Source organism: Ovis aries, chromosome 22 (genome assembly GCF_016772045.2).
Source record: "Ovis aries strain OAR_USU_Benz2616 breed Rambouillet chromosome 22, ARS-UI_Ramb_v3.0, whole genome shotgun sequence".
NCBI classification, from domain to species: Eukaryota; Metazoa; Chordata; class Mammalia; order Artiodactyla; family Bovidae; genus Ovis; species Ovis aries.
Window position 1 is genome coordinate 20,986,461 of NC_056075.1, and position 15,702 is coordinate 21,002,162.

The 15,702-nt window shown below is 40.7% G+C and overlaps 1 protein-coding gene across 2 annotated transcripts in view; it reads right to left on the minus strand.

The window, feature by feature from the left end:
* Positions 1-15,702, minus strand: part of PKD2L1 (polycystin 2 like 1, transient receptor potential cation channel) — a 59,662-nt gene that overhangs the window by 27,097 nt on the left and 16,863 nt on the right. The gene's annotated exons all lie outside the window — the stretch shown is intronic.

Consider the following 15,702-nt stretch of genomic DNA (forward strand, 5'->3'; position numbering starts at 1 on the left):
ATTAAAATAATTATTTTTAAAAAATAAAACATGTGCAAGTATGCACTTTTACTTATCACACTCTAATTAACCTCCCAGATTGTATGTAATTATTTTATATTGTTAGGTTAATCACATTTCCATTACGGTTTACAATTGTAATGATCTTTTTGTCTGGCTATTGATAATGAAAACTGATAAACCTCTTCCATTATTGTGATTTCTGCTTAATACAACAATTATATCATGACTGGTCAGCAGAAAATAATAGAATTCTGTATCACTGAAACTACCATTTAATAGAAAAACCTGTAATCACTTAACAATCCAGAGGCATATCAGAATTATCTTGGAATTTTTTGAAAAATACAAATACTCAGGTATTGCTTTTTTCCTCCAAAACTCCAGATATGTTTCTAATCAGCAACCACCTTTAAAAACAACTAAACTATATGATGATCTTTTACTTTTATCTAGTTTGTTTCTCTTTTTCTGTTTCATATTCACTTCTCCCATTTCATTTAGTTTATGGTTTCCAATTTCTCTGTCTTTTTTATGTTCTTTCTCAAGCCTTTATCAAAAGTCACAGAAAAGTTTTGTATACATGTATATAAATAGTATGTATAATATAATAAATATATTTTAGAAAACTTATGGATTTTTGCCTAGATAAAAATTTTATAACATTTTGATTCTACTTGTTTGACTTGGTATGAATAGAATGAGAGATTTTGAATTTATATTCACTCAAAACTTTGATATAGTTCCACATATTTTGGCATCTAATATTACTGCTAAAAGTCTAGAAAGTTTATTATCTTACTGAGTTTTTAAAAAATAAAAAATTTGAATGAGGCTTGAAACTTCTCATCCAATTCTGAGAATATAAAGAAATATCATGTTTAAAAAAATAGGAAATTAACATGTGATAGAGTATTATTAACTAAAGTACAGATTTTGTTCAAATTTCACAAAATTTTATGCTAGTGTCCACTATTTGATTTCATATCTTACTCAAGATTCCACATTGTATTTAATTGCACTGAGCAGCTTCAGCTATATGCAACAAATTCTGTTGAATTCTCATTTTTATTCTATTACAAAATATTTTCTAATTTTCCTTGCTATGGCTTCTTAGATATATCCATCATTTAAAAGTGGACATTTAATTTCCAAATACATGGGATTTTTAAAGTATCTTTGGTATTAATTTCTGTTTGATATTAATTTCTCATTTAAATGCTTTCTTCTCTGCAATCACCCTCTGTGCTTTTTCAATCTTCTAATTTTATTGAGGCTTTCGATGGGTATGTCAAAGATCTCTCTTAGAAATGTTATATTGCACTTAAAACTACGTGGTAAAGGTAAAGTGAAGGTACGTGGATTATTTTCAAATATCTTTTGATAGTAATCCCTAGTATAATTCCACAATGATAAGAGAACAGACTCTGTATGATTTCAATACCTTTAGACCATGATATATTTGCACCTGGTCTTAAGTCCCTGGATATGTTCTAGTGTTTTCTAGTTTATAGTCTATGGGAACTTCAATAGAATTTGTATCCTATTGTTTTGTGAAAATTGTATAAATCTTAATTATGTTGAATGCTTTTCAGGTATATCCTTCTACTTCTCTGTATATTCATTCTATTAAGTTTTGAGAGTTTGATATTGAAACTCCAATTAAAAATCTTAATTTATCTACTTAAAAAATAATTGTATAGCAGAATTATATGTAACTTTGTTCTGTTTTTTCCAAGTTTCCTTAAATGTGTTATCATATTTTCATAATTTAAAAAAATTTAAAGGAAACAGAAAAAAATAAACATGGGAAAAAAAGTTAAAAAAACCCAGGCCATCAGAAGAGCTGGTTTACCAACTACAGGAAGCCTCACTATAATGTATTCATTGACCTAGGTATCAACGTAAAATTTACTTCTGCTAATAAATGTTCATTTTTATCCTTATGTACGGTGCAAATTGTGTAACAAATTTCTTCTCTTGTTTACTTATACTAATGAAATTCAGAATTGAAGCCCAACTTTAATCTGTCTGAAGGAAGGTATTTTTGCATAATCTTATTTTAATTCTGTCCTGGTCTTAATCTTCCAACTCTGTTTCCTCTGAAAACACATTTTATCTGTATAGGATTTTCTAGTTTAGTGTGTGGGTTACTACATTTACCTTACATTGCTCTGTAAAATAAGGCAGGGAATAAATATGCTATTTAAAGTTTTTTTTTAAAAAAGGAAAGAAGATTCAAATACTTTGGGCAGAGGTAAATGAGAAGAAAGCAAAGTGGACTGGCATCTGGGGAGAGAGATGAGAGAGAAGAAAGGAGACACTGGGAGAGGTGGGCCAGGATATAGAAGTACCCAGGGACATTCTTGGTGGTTAGGTGGCAAAGACTCTGTGCTCCCAATGCAGGGGGCCCAGGTTCCATCCCTGGTCAGGGAACTAGATCCCACATGCTGCAACTGAGACCTGTCATACCCAAATAAATAAGTAAAAACATAAATAAATATTTTTAAAAACGAAGAAGTACCCAGCAAGAAGCACTGTATCTGATTCCTGCCTTCACTGCAAGCTGTCAGTTTCTCGCAGATATTCTGAAGTGTGAGTTAGTTTCTACAAAGTGCATCAAGAGATCCTACACTGACTTTATTGCCATCAGCCATCAACATCTTGGGAAGGCCTCCTATGCTTATCATCTTCAGGGTACATTTCATCTGTTTGCCCAGAACAACCAAAGTCTCTTTTCTAAAATTTCTACCTATATGTGCCTGGGCTTTCCTTATGGCTCAGTGGTGAGAGAGTTAATTCCTAGGTGGGTTGATAAGAAGTCTGGGGTCCCCAGGGGGAGATAGGGGTCTGGAATTTTCAAGGAGGAGGAAAGGAAAAACTTTTTTTCCCTCTACATTCCTTAGTCACATAAAACGTTTTTTCCTTAAGCCTGATGATTACAACAACAAACAACACTAGTCACATGCTCTTAGTCACATAAAACGCTTTTTTCTTTAAGCCTGAGGATTACACAACAAGCAACTCAGTCTAAACTCTGTACTAAGGATTATAGAACGAATGAAGGGATGGAGCCAAAGCAAAAACAATAGCCAGCTATGGATGTGACTGGTAATAGAAGCAAGGTCTGATGCTGTAAAGAGCAATATTGCATAGGAACCTGGAATGTTAGGTCCATGAATCAAGGCAAATTGGAAGTGGTCAAACAGGAGATGGCAAGAGTGAACGTCGACATTGTAGGAATCAGCCAACTAAAATGGACTGGAATGAGTGAATTTAACTCAGATGACCATTATATCTACTACTGCAGGCAGGAATCCCTTAGAAGAAATGGAGTAGCCATCATGGTCAACAAGAGAGTCTGAAATGCAGTACTTGGATGCAGTCTCAAAAACGACAGAATGATCTCTGTTCGTTTCCAAGGCAAACCATTCAATATCACAGTAATCCAAGTCTATGCCCCAACCAGTAATGCTGAAGAAGCTGAAGTTGAACGGTTCTATGAAAACCTACAAGACCTTTTAGAACTAACACCTTTAAAAGATGTCCTTCTCATTATAGGGGACTGGAATGCAAAAGTAGGAAGTCAAGAAACACCTGGAGCAACAGGCAAATTTGGCCTTGGAGTACAGAATGAAGCAGGGCAAAGACTAATAGCATTTTGCCAAGAGAACACACTTGTCATAGCAAACACCCTCTTCCAACAACACAAGAGAAGACTCTACACATGGACATCACCAGATGGTCAACACTGAAATCAGACTGATTATATTCTTTGCAGCCAAAGATGGAGAAGCTCAATACAGTCAGCAAAAACAAGACAGGGAGCTGACTATGGCTCAGATCACGAACTCCTTATTGCCAAATTCAGACTTAAATTGAAGAAAGTAGGGAAAACCACTCGACCATTCAGGTATGACCTAAATCAAATCCCTTATGATTATACAGTGGAAGTGAGAAATAGATTTAAGGGACTAGATATGATAGACAGAGTACCTGATGAACTATGGATGGAGGTTTGTGACATCGTACAGGAGACAGGGATCAAGACCATCCCCATGGAAAAGAAATGCAAAAAAGCAAAATGGCTGTCTGAAGAGGCCTTACAAATTGCTGTGAAAAGAAGAGAAGCGAAAAGCAAAGGAGAAAAGGAGATATTCCCATTTGAATGCAGAATTCCAAAGAAGAGCAAGGAGAGATAAGAAAGCCTTCCTCAGTGATCAATGCAAAGAAATAGAGGAAAACAGAATGGGAAAGACTAGAGATCTCTTCAAGAAAATTAGAGATACCAAGGGAACATTTCATGCAAAGATGGGCTCAGTAAAGGACAGAAATGGTATGGACTTAACAGAAGCAGAAGATATTAAGAAGAGGTGGCAAGAATACACAGAAGAACTCTACAAAAAAGATCTTCACAACCCAGATAATCACAATGGTGTGATCACTCACCTAGAGCCATACATCCTGGAATGTGAAGTCAAGTGGGCCTTAGAAAGCATCATTATGAACAAAGCTAGTGGAGGTGATGGAATTACAGTTGAGTTAAATCCTGAAAGATGATGCCTTGAAAGTGCTGCACTCAATATGCCAGCAAGTTTGGAACACTCAGCAGTGGCCACAGGACTGGAAAAGGTCAGTTTTCATTCCAATCCCAAAGAAAGGCAATGCCAAAGAATGCTCAAACTACTGCACAGTTGCACTCATCTCACATGCTAGTAAAGTAATGCTCAAAATTCTCCAAGCCAGGCTTCAGCAATACGTGAACCATGAACTTCCAGATGTTCAGGCTGGTTTCAGAAAAGGCAAAGGAACCAGAGATCAAATTGCCAATATCCGCTGGATCATGGAAAAAGCAAGAGAGTTCCAGAAAAACATCTATTTCTGCTTTCTTGACTATGCCAAAACCTTTGACTGTGTGGATCACAGTAAACTGTAGAAAATTCTGAAAGAGATGGGCATACCAGACCACCTGACCTGCCTCTTGAGAAACCTATATGTAGGTCAGGAGGCAACTTTTAGAACCGGACATGGAACAACAGACTGGTTCCAAATAGGAAAAGGAGTACATCAAGGCTGTATATTATCACTCTGCTTATTTAACTTCTATGCAGAGTACATCATGAGAAACGCTGGGCTGGAAGAAGCACAAGCTGTAGTCAAGATTGCCGGGAGATGTATCAATAACAGATATGCAGACGACACCACCCTTATGGCAGAAAGTGAAGAGGAACTAAAAGCCTCTTGATGAAAGTGAAGGAGGAGAGTGAAAAAGTTGGCTTAAAGCTCAACATTCAGAAAACTAAGATCATGGCATCTGATCCCATCACTTCATGGGAAATAGATGAGGAAACAGTGTCAGACTTTATTTTTTGGGGCTCCAAAATCACTGCAGATGGTGACTGCAGCCATGAAATTAAAAGATGCTTACTCCTTGGAAGGAAAGTTATGACGAATCTAGATAGCATATTGAAAATTAGAGACATTACTTTGCCAACAAAGGTCCGTCTAGTCAAGGCTATGGTTTTTCCAGTGGTCATGTATGGATGTGGGAGTTGGACTGTGAAGAAAGCTGAGTGCCGAAGAATTGATACTTTCAAACTGTGGTGCTGGAGAAGACTCTTGCAAGTCCCTTGGACTGCAAGGAGATCCAACCAGTCTATCCTAAAGGAGATTAGCCCTGGGTGTTCTTTGGAAGGACTGATGGTAAGGCTTAAACTCCAATACTTTGGCCATCTCATGCGAAGAGTTGACTCACTGGAAAAGACCCTGATGCTGGGAGGGATTGGGGGCAGGAGGAGAAGGGGACGACAGAGGATGAGATGGCTGCATGGTATCACTGACTCGATGGACATGAGTTTGGGTGAACTCCAGGAGTTGGTGATGGACATGGAGGCCTGACGTGCTGAGATCATGGGGTCGCAAAGAGTCAGACACGACTGAGCAACTGAACTGAACTGAACTGAAGGATTATAGAACAACAATGTATCCTGGTTGAGAGGTTTCTACTTCTTAAAAACCTTCTGACTAATCCTGTTATCTTAAAATGCAAACTGTTGGAGTGGGTCTGTGTGTGTGTATTTGAATTGAAGTGAAGGCGCTCAGTCATGTCTGACTCTTTGCGACCCATGGACTGTGGCCCACCAAGCTCCTCTGTCCATGGGATTCTCCAGGCAAGAGTACTGGAGTGAGTTGTGTCATACTCTTTTTGACCCCATGGAACCTTGAGACATTCTTTTAATTTATTGTGATAACCAATTTAAAAAGTATAACTCCTTTGCTAACACTCGCTGGGGGCCACTCCTAATCCCCCTTCTGATGTCTGTATCAGAAGCTTTCTCTGTCTCTTTTCGTACTTTAATAAAACTGCTACACAAAAGCTCTTGAGTGATCAAGCCTGGTCCCTGGTCCTGAAGCTAAATCTTCTTTGGAGATCAGGAATCCAACATTGTTCACCATAAGCTCTCAGCTGTAAAGAATCTGCCTGCAATGCAGCAGATATGGGTTCAATCTCTGGGTCTGGAAGATCCCCCTGGAGAAGGAAATGGCAACCCACTCCAGTATTCTTGCCTAGGAAACCCCATAGACAGAGGAGCCTGGCAGGCTACAATCCATGGGGCTACAAGAGTTGGACATGACTTAGAGACTAAACCACCACCACCACCATTTGTTATGTGCCTAGAAAATGGCTCAAATGATACACACCAAACTGTTAATAGTGGTTAATAACAGTGGCCTTATTGGACTTTTTAAAACAACATTTCAATAAAGATGTTCCCAGAAATTTGGGGGAGGGGGTTGGAATTTTTTGTAAGGAATGAGGAAAAATACTGTTTTACATTTTCCTGTTATACTTGTCCTTTCAGACTCGGAGTACAGCAAAGTTCTTGTGTTTCTGTAGTCTGAGGCCTTAGCTGGCTCTGGCTACGTCCTCCAACCCCTGCCTCCTCCAGGCTGAAAGCCAACGATGTTAAAACAAACAAGCAAGCAAATAGCAATGACTTTAGGCCTCTCTGGCATTGACTCTGGGTCTCCTCAGATGCAAACACTTGCCTGCCTCTGGGAGCTGCAAGCCTTCCAGATTGCTCTGACTATTTCATCCCCCACATCTTGCCATAGTCCAGCTCACCCCTTCACCATTGTATTCATCACACCATGACACTGTTGCTTTACATTTCTACCATCTTTCCTCCTTGAAGGCAGAGGGTGAATCTCTGTATTTCAAACCCTTTTACAGTTGGCCTAGGGCCTGACATAGTGAAAAGTGAAAGTCAGTCATTCAGTTGTGTCTGACTCTTTGAGATCCCATGGACTATAGCCTGCCCAGCTCCTCTGTCCATGGAATTCTCCAGGCAAGAACACTGAAGGAGGTTGCTATTTCCTTCTCCAGGGGATCTTCCCCAGCCAGGGATTGAACCCAGGTCTCAATTCTTTACCAGCTGAGCCACTAGGGAAGCCAGGACTTCATATATGTTTGAATGAATCAATGTGTGAATACCCAGGCTCTTGTCCTTCATCTGAACTTTTTCCTAATAAGCTCTCTTTGTCTCATTTGGCCTTTTCCTCAATGCTGTGAAATAATTAGGGTTGACTAGCTCAGATTCATTCTCTAAGTCAGTGGTTCACAAACATTTTGTTCTCAGGAAGCCCTGAAAGGGTCTCAGGATATATCCAGGTGTCCTTAGAGCACACCTTTTAGGACCACTGCCCTTTGCCTATTTTTGTGACTAGCGCCTCCACCCAGACTTGAGAATCTGCCTGAACTTAAAACCCTAGGCTTTCCCCTGCCGCCATCCCATAGTGTAAAGAGATCATTATCAATATTATTATAATCCCTTATCTGTGTGCCACAGTACATACTTTACAAAGACCTTTCCCCTGCACATTTCCAAATAGCCGGTCAGACATGGTGTGATTATTCCACCTTACCCATGAGCAGTTCCCTATGAATCATGAGGTTCAGAGTTATTTTGACTAGCTCAGGTCATTTAGCTGGCAAGAGGCAGAGTCAGCACTCAGACTCATGCCTTCTAAATGTGAACTGTGCGTTCTTTCCCTGGCCGCTTACGCTGGCAGCGGCCCAGATTTCATCAGCTGGTGGTGCCTGCACTTCTGCACTTGCCTGAAGCATGTCATGTTGCTATTGGTTTTTAGTTCTTAAGTCATGTATGACTCTTTTGTGACCCCATGGACTATAGCCTGCCAGGATCCTTTATCCATGGGATTTCCCAAGCACTAATATTAGAATAGGTTGCCATTTTCTTCTCCAGGGATCTTCCCAATCCAAGGATCAAACCCACATCTCCTGTATTGGCAGGTGGATTCTTTACCACTGACCTACCTGGGAAGCCTCAAGCATAGTCATAGTTCTGAAAAACCCTTTCCCTGATCCTAAGATCTAGCATTTAAATGTATGGTTTGTTTCTAGAGACCAGTGACAGCCCCCCAAATGGGAGAAAACTAAATGACAAATTATCATTCAGCACTGGACAGGTATGTCCAGACCCGCTGATCTTCTAAGAGTGATCCAGCCCTGGAAATCCCAGGGCACCAGGGAATTCTGCTACAGCAAACACAGATCCAAGCCTGCTGTGCTGTGCTGTGCTTAGTCACTCAGCCATGTCCGACTCTTTGCAACTCCATGGACTGCAGCCTGCCAGGCTCCTCGGTCCATGGGGACTCTCTAGGCAAGAATACTGGAGTGGATTGCCATGCCCTCCTCCAGGGGATTTTTCTAATCCAGGGATCGAACCGAGTCTTCTGCATTATAGGTGGATTCTTTACTCCCTGAGCCACTAGGGAAGCCCCAAAGCCTGCTGGTAGGGCCTAAATCTCTATCATTTAGGTTTAATTGACTCAGATCATCTCACCCTAGTACTAGAAGGACATCTTAATTCTCTGGGTCTGGATGGGCCATGGTTAACTAAGTATGCTAGTAGAGGCATGAAATTATTATCCCACGGTCATCCTATTTTTTTTTTTTTCACTATGCCAGGTCTTAGTTGCAACCAGTAAACTCTTAATTGTGGCATGTGAGATCTAGTTCCCTAACCAGGGATCAAAACCCATGCCCCTGCATTGGGAGCATGGAGTCTTAGCCACTGGACCACCAGGGAAGCCCCCTTATGGCCATTCTTAATCTTTGGCAACCTCATCTGGAGGGCTGGTCTTTCTGATCCTTGCTAAGCATTATACTGGTATTTTCAAACAGATCTCAGGTTCTGGTGGGTTAAACTTTTCATTTCCATGTTTTCCAAATTTATGGAAATGATGTGGAATGACAACTGGTATTTATTGAAAGCCTACTATACGCCAAGCACCATATTAAGTACTTTTTTCCCCCCACTAGTCTCACAAAGCAGACATTATCCTCATTTGAAATACAAGGAAATCAAGGCCTCCAGGGATTTAAATATCCTGACTTACATCTTATCAAAGGCACATGTCTAATAAGTGGTCTCACCATCATTTGAAGGAAGTCATCTTATTCCAGGTCCCATACTATCTCCATCACCACTGTGCCTTCACTAATGTTATGATTCTATATGACCCATTATCTTCTGCCATCATTACAGCCACATGGGGGTTGGGGCTCACCCAAAGATATTTCCTTACCCTCTAATATCTTTCTGTTCCTTTCTTTGTTAATTCTAGGGACACTCAGTTAAGAAAGCCATCTTCTGTGAAGGTTTCTCAAAAAATTAAAAATAAAATTATCATATGATCCAGTAAATTTATTTCTAGGTATTTATTCAAAGGAAACGAAGTCTGTACACCCCTATGTTTACTGCAATATTATTTGCAATAACCAAGACATGGAAACACTGATGGATGAATGGATAGAGAAGGTGATGCATGTATGTGTGTATGTAAAGAGAGAAATACTGTGTGACTTTACTTACTGGTAGAATCTTAAAAAACAAAGAACCAAAAAAAAAAAAAAAACCCAAAAAAGAAAACCATCTCAACCTCCTGAACTCATAGATACAGAGAACAGATTGGTGGTTAACAGATGCAGGAGGTGGGCAAAATGGGTGAAAGTGGCCAAAATGTAAAAATTTCCAGTTATAAGAAGTGAGTCTTGGGCCACAGGGCTGGTGACTATATTTGAAAACCTGCTAAGATAGTAGATCTTAAAAGTTCTCATTATAAGAAAAAAAAAAACTGTAATTATATGTGCTGATAAACTAAACTTAACTAAACTTACTGTGGTAATCCTTTAACAATATGTAAGTATATCAGATCATGTTGTACCTCTAAAACTAATACAATAGTACATTATCAATTGTATCTCAATCTAAAAAAGAGACATATTCTTCCTAATCTCCAAGCTTACTCCAGCCTCTCCTGTTAGTGTAAGATTCCATCAGTCTACAGACAGAACCTTAAAATCCACTAAAAGAAAGCTGAGTGAACAGAGGCAGGCATTTCCTGACAACCAGTAGTGGATAAAGAACATCCAGTTGACATTAATTGGTGTGTAGATATAAGGCCAACGGTCTTTGTCCTCCTCTACAGCTCCATGGTGACCAGATCCAGCCTTGTCTTGGCTCAGAGCTGCTTCTATTCGAGGGGAGTGAGGGACAGTCCCAGGTGCGCCTTTGAGATAACAATACTGTCTCCTAAAACAAACAGCCATTGTTTCTACACAAAGACCTTCAATGTCTCCTCCATCAACAAAAGGCTACAGCCATCCTGCCAAGAAGACAAAAGGCTGGAAGCCCTTTCAGAAATAGCATGATGGTGGGAGGGAAGGGGAGGGGGCAGGAAGATCATTCTTAAGCACTTTCTCTGCCCAGGAATAGGAGTGACTCTACCCATCAGGAACCAGACTGAATTATTGATCATACCTGGACTATTCATAATGACAATCATAACAGCTTTCTAAGCTGTGGAACGGAAATAATAGTATCTACTCCTTACAGGATTGCTGTCAGAATCAAATGAGATAACAGGTGTGAAAGCTCTTTGTAAGATTTAAAGGACTGCACAACTGATATGGTTATTATGAAAAGATTGATAGTTCACCCATAATGCCTCTATCAAAAAGACAGATTTATTTTAACCAGATGAGACTCCAAATGCCCTGGTGTCTAGATCCACCCAGTTCCTGAACCAAAGCATAATGGAGAAGAAATGTAGTTAGTATGGCTAACTACCATAGTTTACTAGTGCACATCCCAGGCCAAATTGCTGTGTAGGTGATGCCTGACCTAGCTGACTATTCTTTCCAGCCCCAGGAACCCACATCTTGGAAGTGAGCCCCTTGGTGGTTGGTCCCTCACTTAGGGTCTAATGTGCCAAACTTCACCCCCAATCTTCTTCCTTGCTCTTCTTAAAATGTATTTCTTCTGCAATTTATACAAAAATAAACACACAATATATTAAAACATGAGAAAACTGTCCATCCTCACTTATTTGACCACAGACAAGTAAATTAAGGCAAACTGTACTGTTATGCCTATTTAATACTAAAAATTATAAATAAGAATATTCAATGTTATCAAAGTTGTGACAAAATTGGTGTGATCTTACAATGCTAGCAATATAATAAATTTATATGATTGCTTACAGAGGCAAAATAACAGCACATAGCAAGTACTAAGAAGACATTCCTGTCTTTGGCATAGTAACCTCTCTCCCTGGAAATTCCAAGGAGGTAATTCAACAAAAGTGGTGAAAAAAAGCAGCAAGTATTGATATATTTACCTATTCTAGGCAAATACTGAAATAACAGGAGAAATGTTTTAGTCATCTGTGGTGTGACTGTAGTCATTAAAATGAAAATATAAAAAACACTTAGAAACATGAGCAACTATGATATAATTCCAAGAGAAAGTACACAATATGGTGACGAGGCGACATGACTTCATCAGTCATATACTATGGCATATGGCTTCCCCTGTGGCTCAGCTGGTAAAGAATCTGCCTGCAATGCATGCGACCTGGGTTCGACCCCTGGGTTGGGAAGATCCCCTGGAGAAGGGAAAGGCTACCCACTCCAGTATTCTAGCCTGGAGAATTCCATTCTAAACCCCCAGAATATACAGCATCAAGAGTGACCATAATGTGAAGTATGGACTTTGGATGATGATGATGTGGCAACGTAACCTCATCAATCATAACAGGCACCACCCTGGCTCTGTGTGTGTGGAGGTGAGGGGTCCTTCCACTATCTCCATAGTTTTGCCTTTTCCAGAATGTCACATAGTCAGAATCCTACAGTATACAGTCTTTTCAGACTTGCTTCTTTCTTGAAAGGTACTTTTTTTTACCAGCAGACTAAAAGTTCAAGAATTTGGAAATCCCCTACACACAAAGATAAATACTATCAATGATTGTGTGAGGTTCTTTATACATTATCTCCATAAGTATTATTATCCTTGTTCTACCAACAAGGAAGTACTTAAAATCACAAAACTAGTAAGGAGAAGAGCTGGCATCTGAATCTAGTTTTTCTGACTCCAATATCCTGATCTTTCCATTATGCCATAGCTTAACGCCAAATATGTGTCCTGTAGCAGCTGAACCTAGTCTCAGGAACTGATGGGGAAAAAAGCGAATTGATACAGTACATATCCAACCAGATGTCATGGCAGTTCTTAGAAGACAGCATCCTGATAGAACAATAGCCATTCTGCTTTAGGCCAGATTCAATGGCTGGGACTTGCACCCCTATCCTTAGGCAGGAGAGTTTAGTCAGCACAGTAACTAGCAAAATTAAAGTAGGTATAGTCTAGTGTTTCTTAACATTTTTTGCATTGTACCCTAACCCAGGAGCCTCTTGAGACATTTTTTGCTAACTATCCTATACCCTAATTAAAGTTTAATATCACATACATTTTCTACATTAGCTCATGCACTAGGGTCCTTCGGAGATCCAAAAGCTATAGAAATAGCTATGCGGGGTTGTTTTGCCCTGAAGGCAACTATTTTCACTCCTTTGAGGGCTACATCATCCCCACTGAGAATATTTAGTCTAGTTGCAGATGGCCAGAGCTCAGGGAGGCTGAGTGAAGAAGCGAAGATGCTAGAAAGGTGAGGTCAGGACCCTGGAGAGCACCAAAGAAGCCCCGTTGAGACCTTGTCAAAGGCTCAGTGTTATCTGAAAATTAGCCTGAAGCAAGGAAGGGGCTGTGAGAAGAGGGGGCCTAGGAAACTAGTATTAGTGGTATTCTGTTGCATGTTGTAGGAATCATCAGAATATGAAGGCCTCCAAATTCTCTTTCAAAAGAAAGTTCTTGAGGGGGGCTGGCAGTCTGTACTTATAAGACTTTACAGGGTCCTCAGGATAATATCCCAACTACTTATTATACCTTATAAAGCCCTTCACTACACCCTCTGCTTAAATGGCTGGCCTTGTCTGCCTTTACCACTTTGTTCTTCAAATCCCTGCTCCAGCCACACTGATGCACTCTCACTAAACTGTGCCTTCTGTCATTTCTGGGGCTTGGCACACATTATTCCCTTTACCCAGAAACTTCCTCATCTTCACCTTTCTGAGGGAGCGGAATTCTCCTCCTCATTCAGGTTTTAGTTCAGACATTACTTCCTCTGCCTGTCCTCATACATCCCTCAGTTCTGGAGTAACAGCATCACAGAACTCTGAACTGGTTGGATTGACTATGGAGTATTTTGTCCATTAGGGGTATCACATAGATCAGGCCTGGAGACAGGCAATCAGGATGGTGAGCATTATGGAATATATATGCTAGGCATGGAAGTAATGAGTCCATGGATCTTACTTCTTGTATCTCATGTAAGAATCTTATTAGACTGGGTAGGTATAGAAGAGAAAACAAAAACTCAAAGAAGTTAAGCTACTTACTCAAGGTCCCTCACCTGGTAAATGGTAGAACATGGTGTTTGAACCCAATCTGTGTTTGAGCCCATGCCTTCAATCTCTGCATAATACCACTTCTGGAAACCATTTTATAATGATTGGTTTAGTGGGAAATTAGCAGGCATCTAATTCAGAGAACAGATCACCACATTCATTCACACAGCTGAAGAATTGTCACTTTGGAGAGTAACAGAGAAGTAGATGGCTCAATAGAGGGGAGTTCTCAAAAGGAGAAGGTTGAGCCCCTGAAAGGCCCAAGGATCAGTCATCTCTGCTTATCTCGGTCCAGGGTCTGGTACAGAAGGGGGAGCTCCATGGATGGAAGGAAATAGGGCTGCCCCGTGAAACAGTGGAACTCTCACGGATGCACCACAGGTTGTAGTCACCTGACAGAGCACCACAGGGAGGGTCAAGGAGAAAGGATTTCTATCTCTTTGAGCTGCTGCTGCTGCTGCTGCTGCTGCTGAGTCGCTTCAGTCGTGTCCGACTCTGTGCAACCCCATAGACGGCAGCCCACCAGGCTCCCCCGTCCCTGGGATTCTCCAGGCAAGAACACTGGAGTGGGTTGCCGTTTCCTTCTCTTTCAACTAGATGACCTGTAAAGCTCCTGGCCACTCAAAGATTCTGTGATCATTGGATTGAGTCTATGACTCAGACTTTGGCAAGTTACAGACCACCTAGTGTTCGGCAGTGCGTTGGGATCTCAAAAAGTGGAGAATGTGAGCAGATGGACTACTGGGCTCTGAGAACTGTAGCTTCCCACCCTGAAGCCAGAATGGTTCACTCTAACTGTAGGGATCCAGAAACCTCCCAATCTTGCTCTGGAAATAGAGACTTTCCAGTCATTTATAAAGAAAGGCTCTGCCTGCATGTTACAGCTGCTGTCATAGGATCTGAAAACAGAGAGAAACACTCCTTCCTAGCAGATGGTTGAGACAAAAAGACAGTATGTCAACAAATGAATTTGTGACAGTCATTTGCAGAGAGGAATAAAATGGGTCCCACAAAACATGCCCTGGGTCGACTGTTGCTCCCCAGGTACTCTGTCTCAGCCCGTGCTGATGGCCTATGGTAAACATAGAACCACCCTCCTCTCCCCACAGAATGAGTCCCAACCGAGTACAACCAAAACAGCCCTCAGCTTTCCTAGAGGGCTCATATAGATGTGGATGGCTCACAAACATGATGAAATTTTTAACCAAAATTATATTATCAGATCTTCAGATTCTACTTGCAGAACATTTATGCAACCTAGAAAGAACAGAGACTTCTGTGAGGTATGTGCTGTGCTTAGCTGCTCAGTCATGTCTGATTCTTTGCCTCCCTGTGGACTGTAGCCCACCAGGCTTCTCTACCCATGGGGATTCTCCAGGCAAGAATACTAGACTGAGTTGCCATACCCTCCTCCAGGGGATCTTCCCAACCCAGGCATCAAATCCAGGTCTCCTGCATTGCAGGGAGATTTTTTTTAACCATCTGAGCCACCAGGGAAGCCCAAGAATACTGAAGTGGGTAACCTAAGCCTTCTCCAGGGGATCTTCCTGACCCAGAAATCGACTGGGGTCTCTTGCATTGCAAGTGGATTCTTTAAGCTGAGCTACCAGGGAAGCCCTCTGTGAGGTATAAAGTCACCTAGTAATGGAGGCACCTTAGCTGTATGATCTAAGCTGCAGCTTCAAGTCAACACACACGTACCCACACAACTCTATCAAACTAACCAAAATTCACTTATGCGAGAACTTAAAGCAGCAATTAACCAAGTTCAAAGCACGCTTACCTATAGGCCTTATAGCATCTGTTCAATCCATCTTTATCACGAACCCCAGTTATTTGTTCTTCCATGACTCACTGATCTAGCTTTT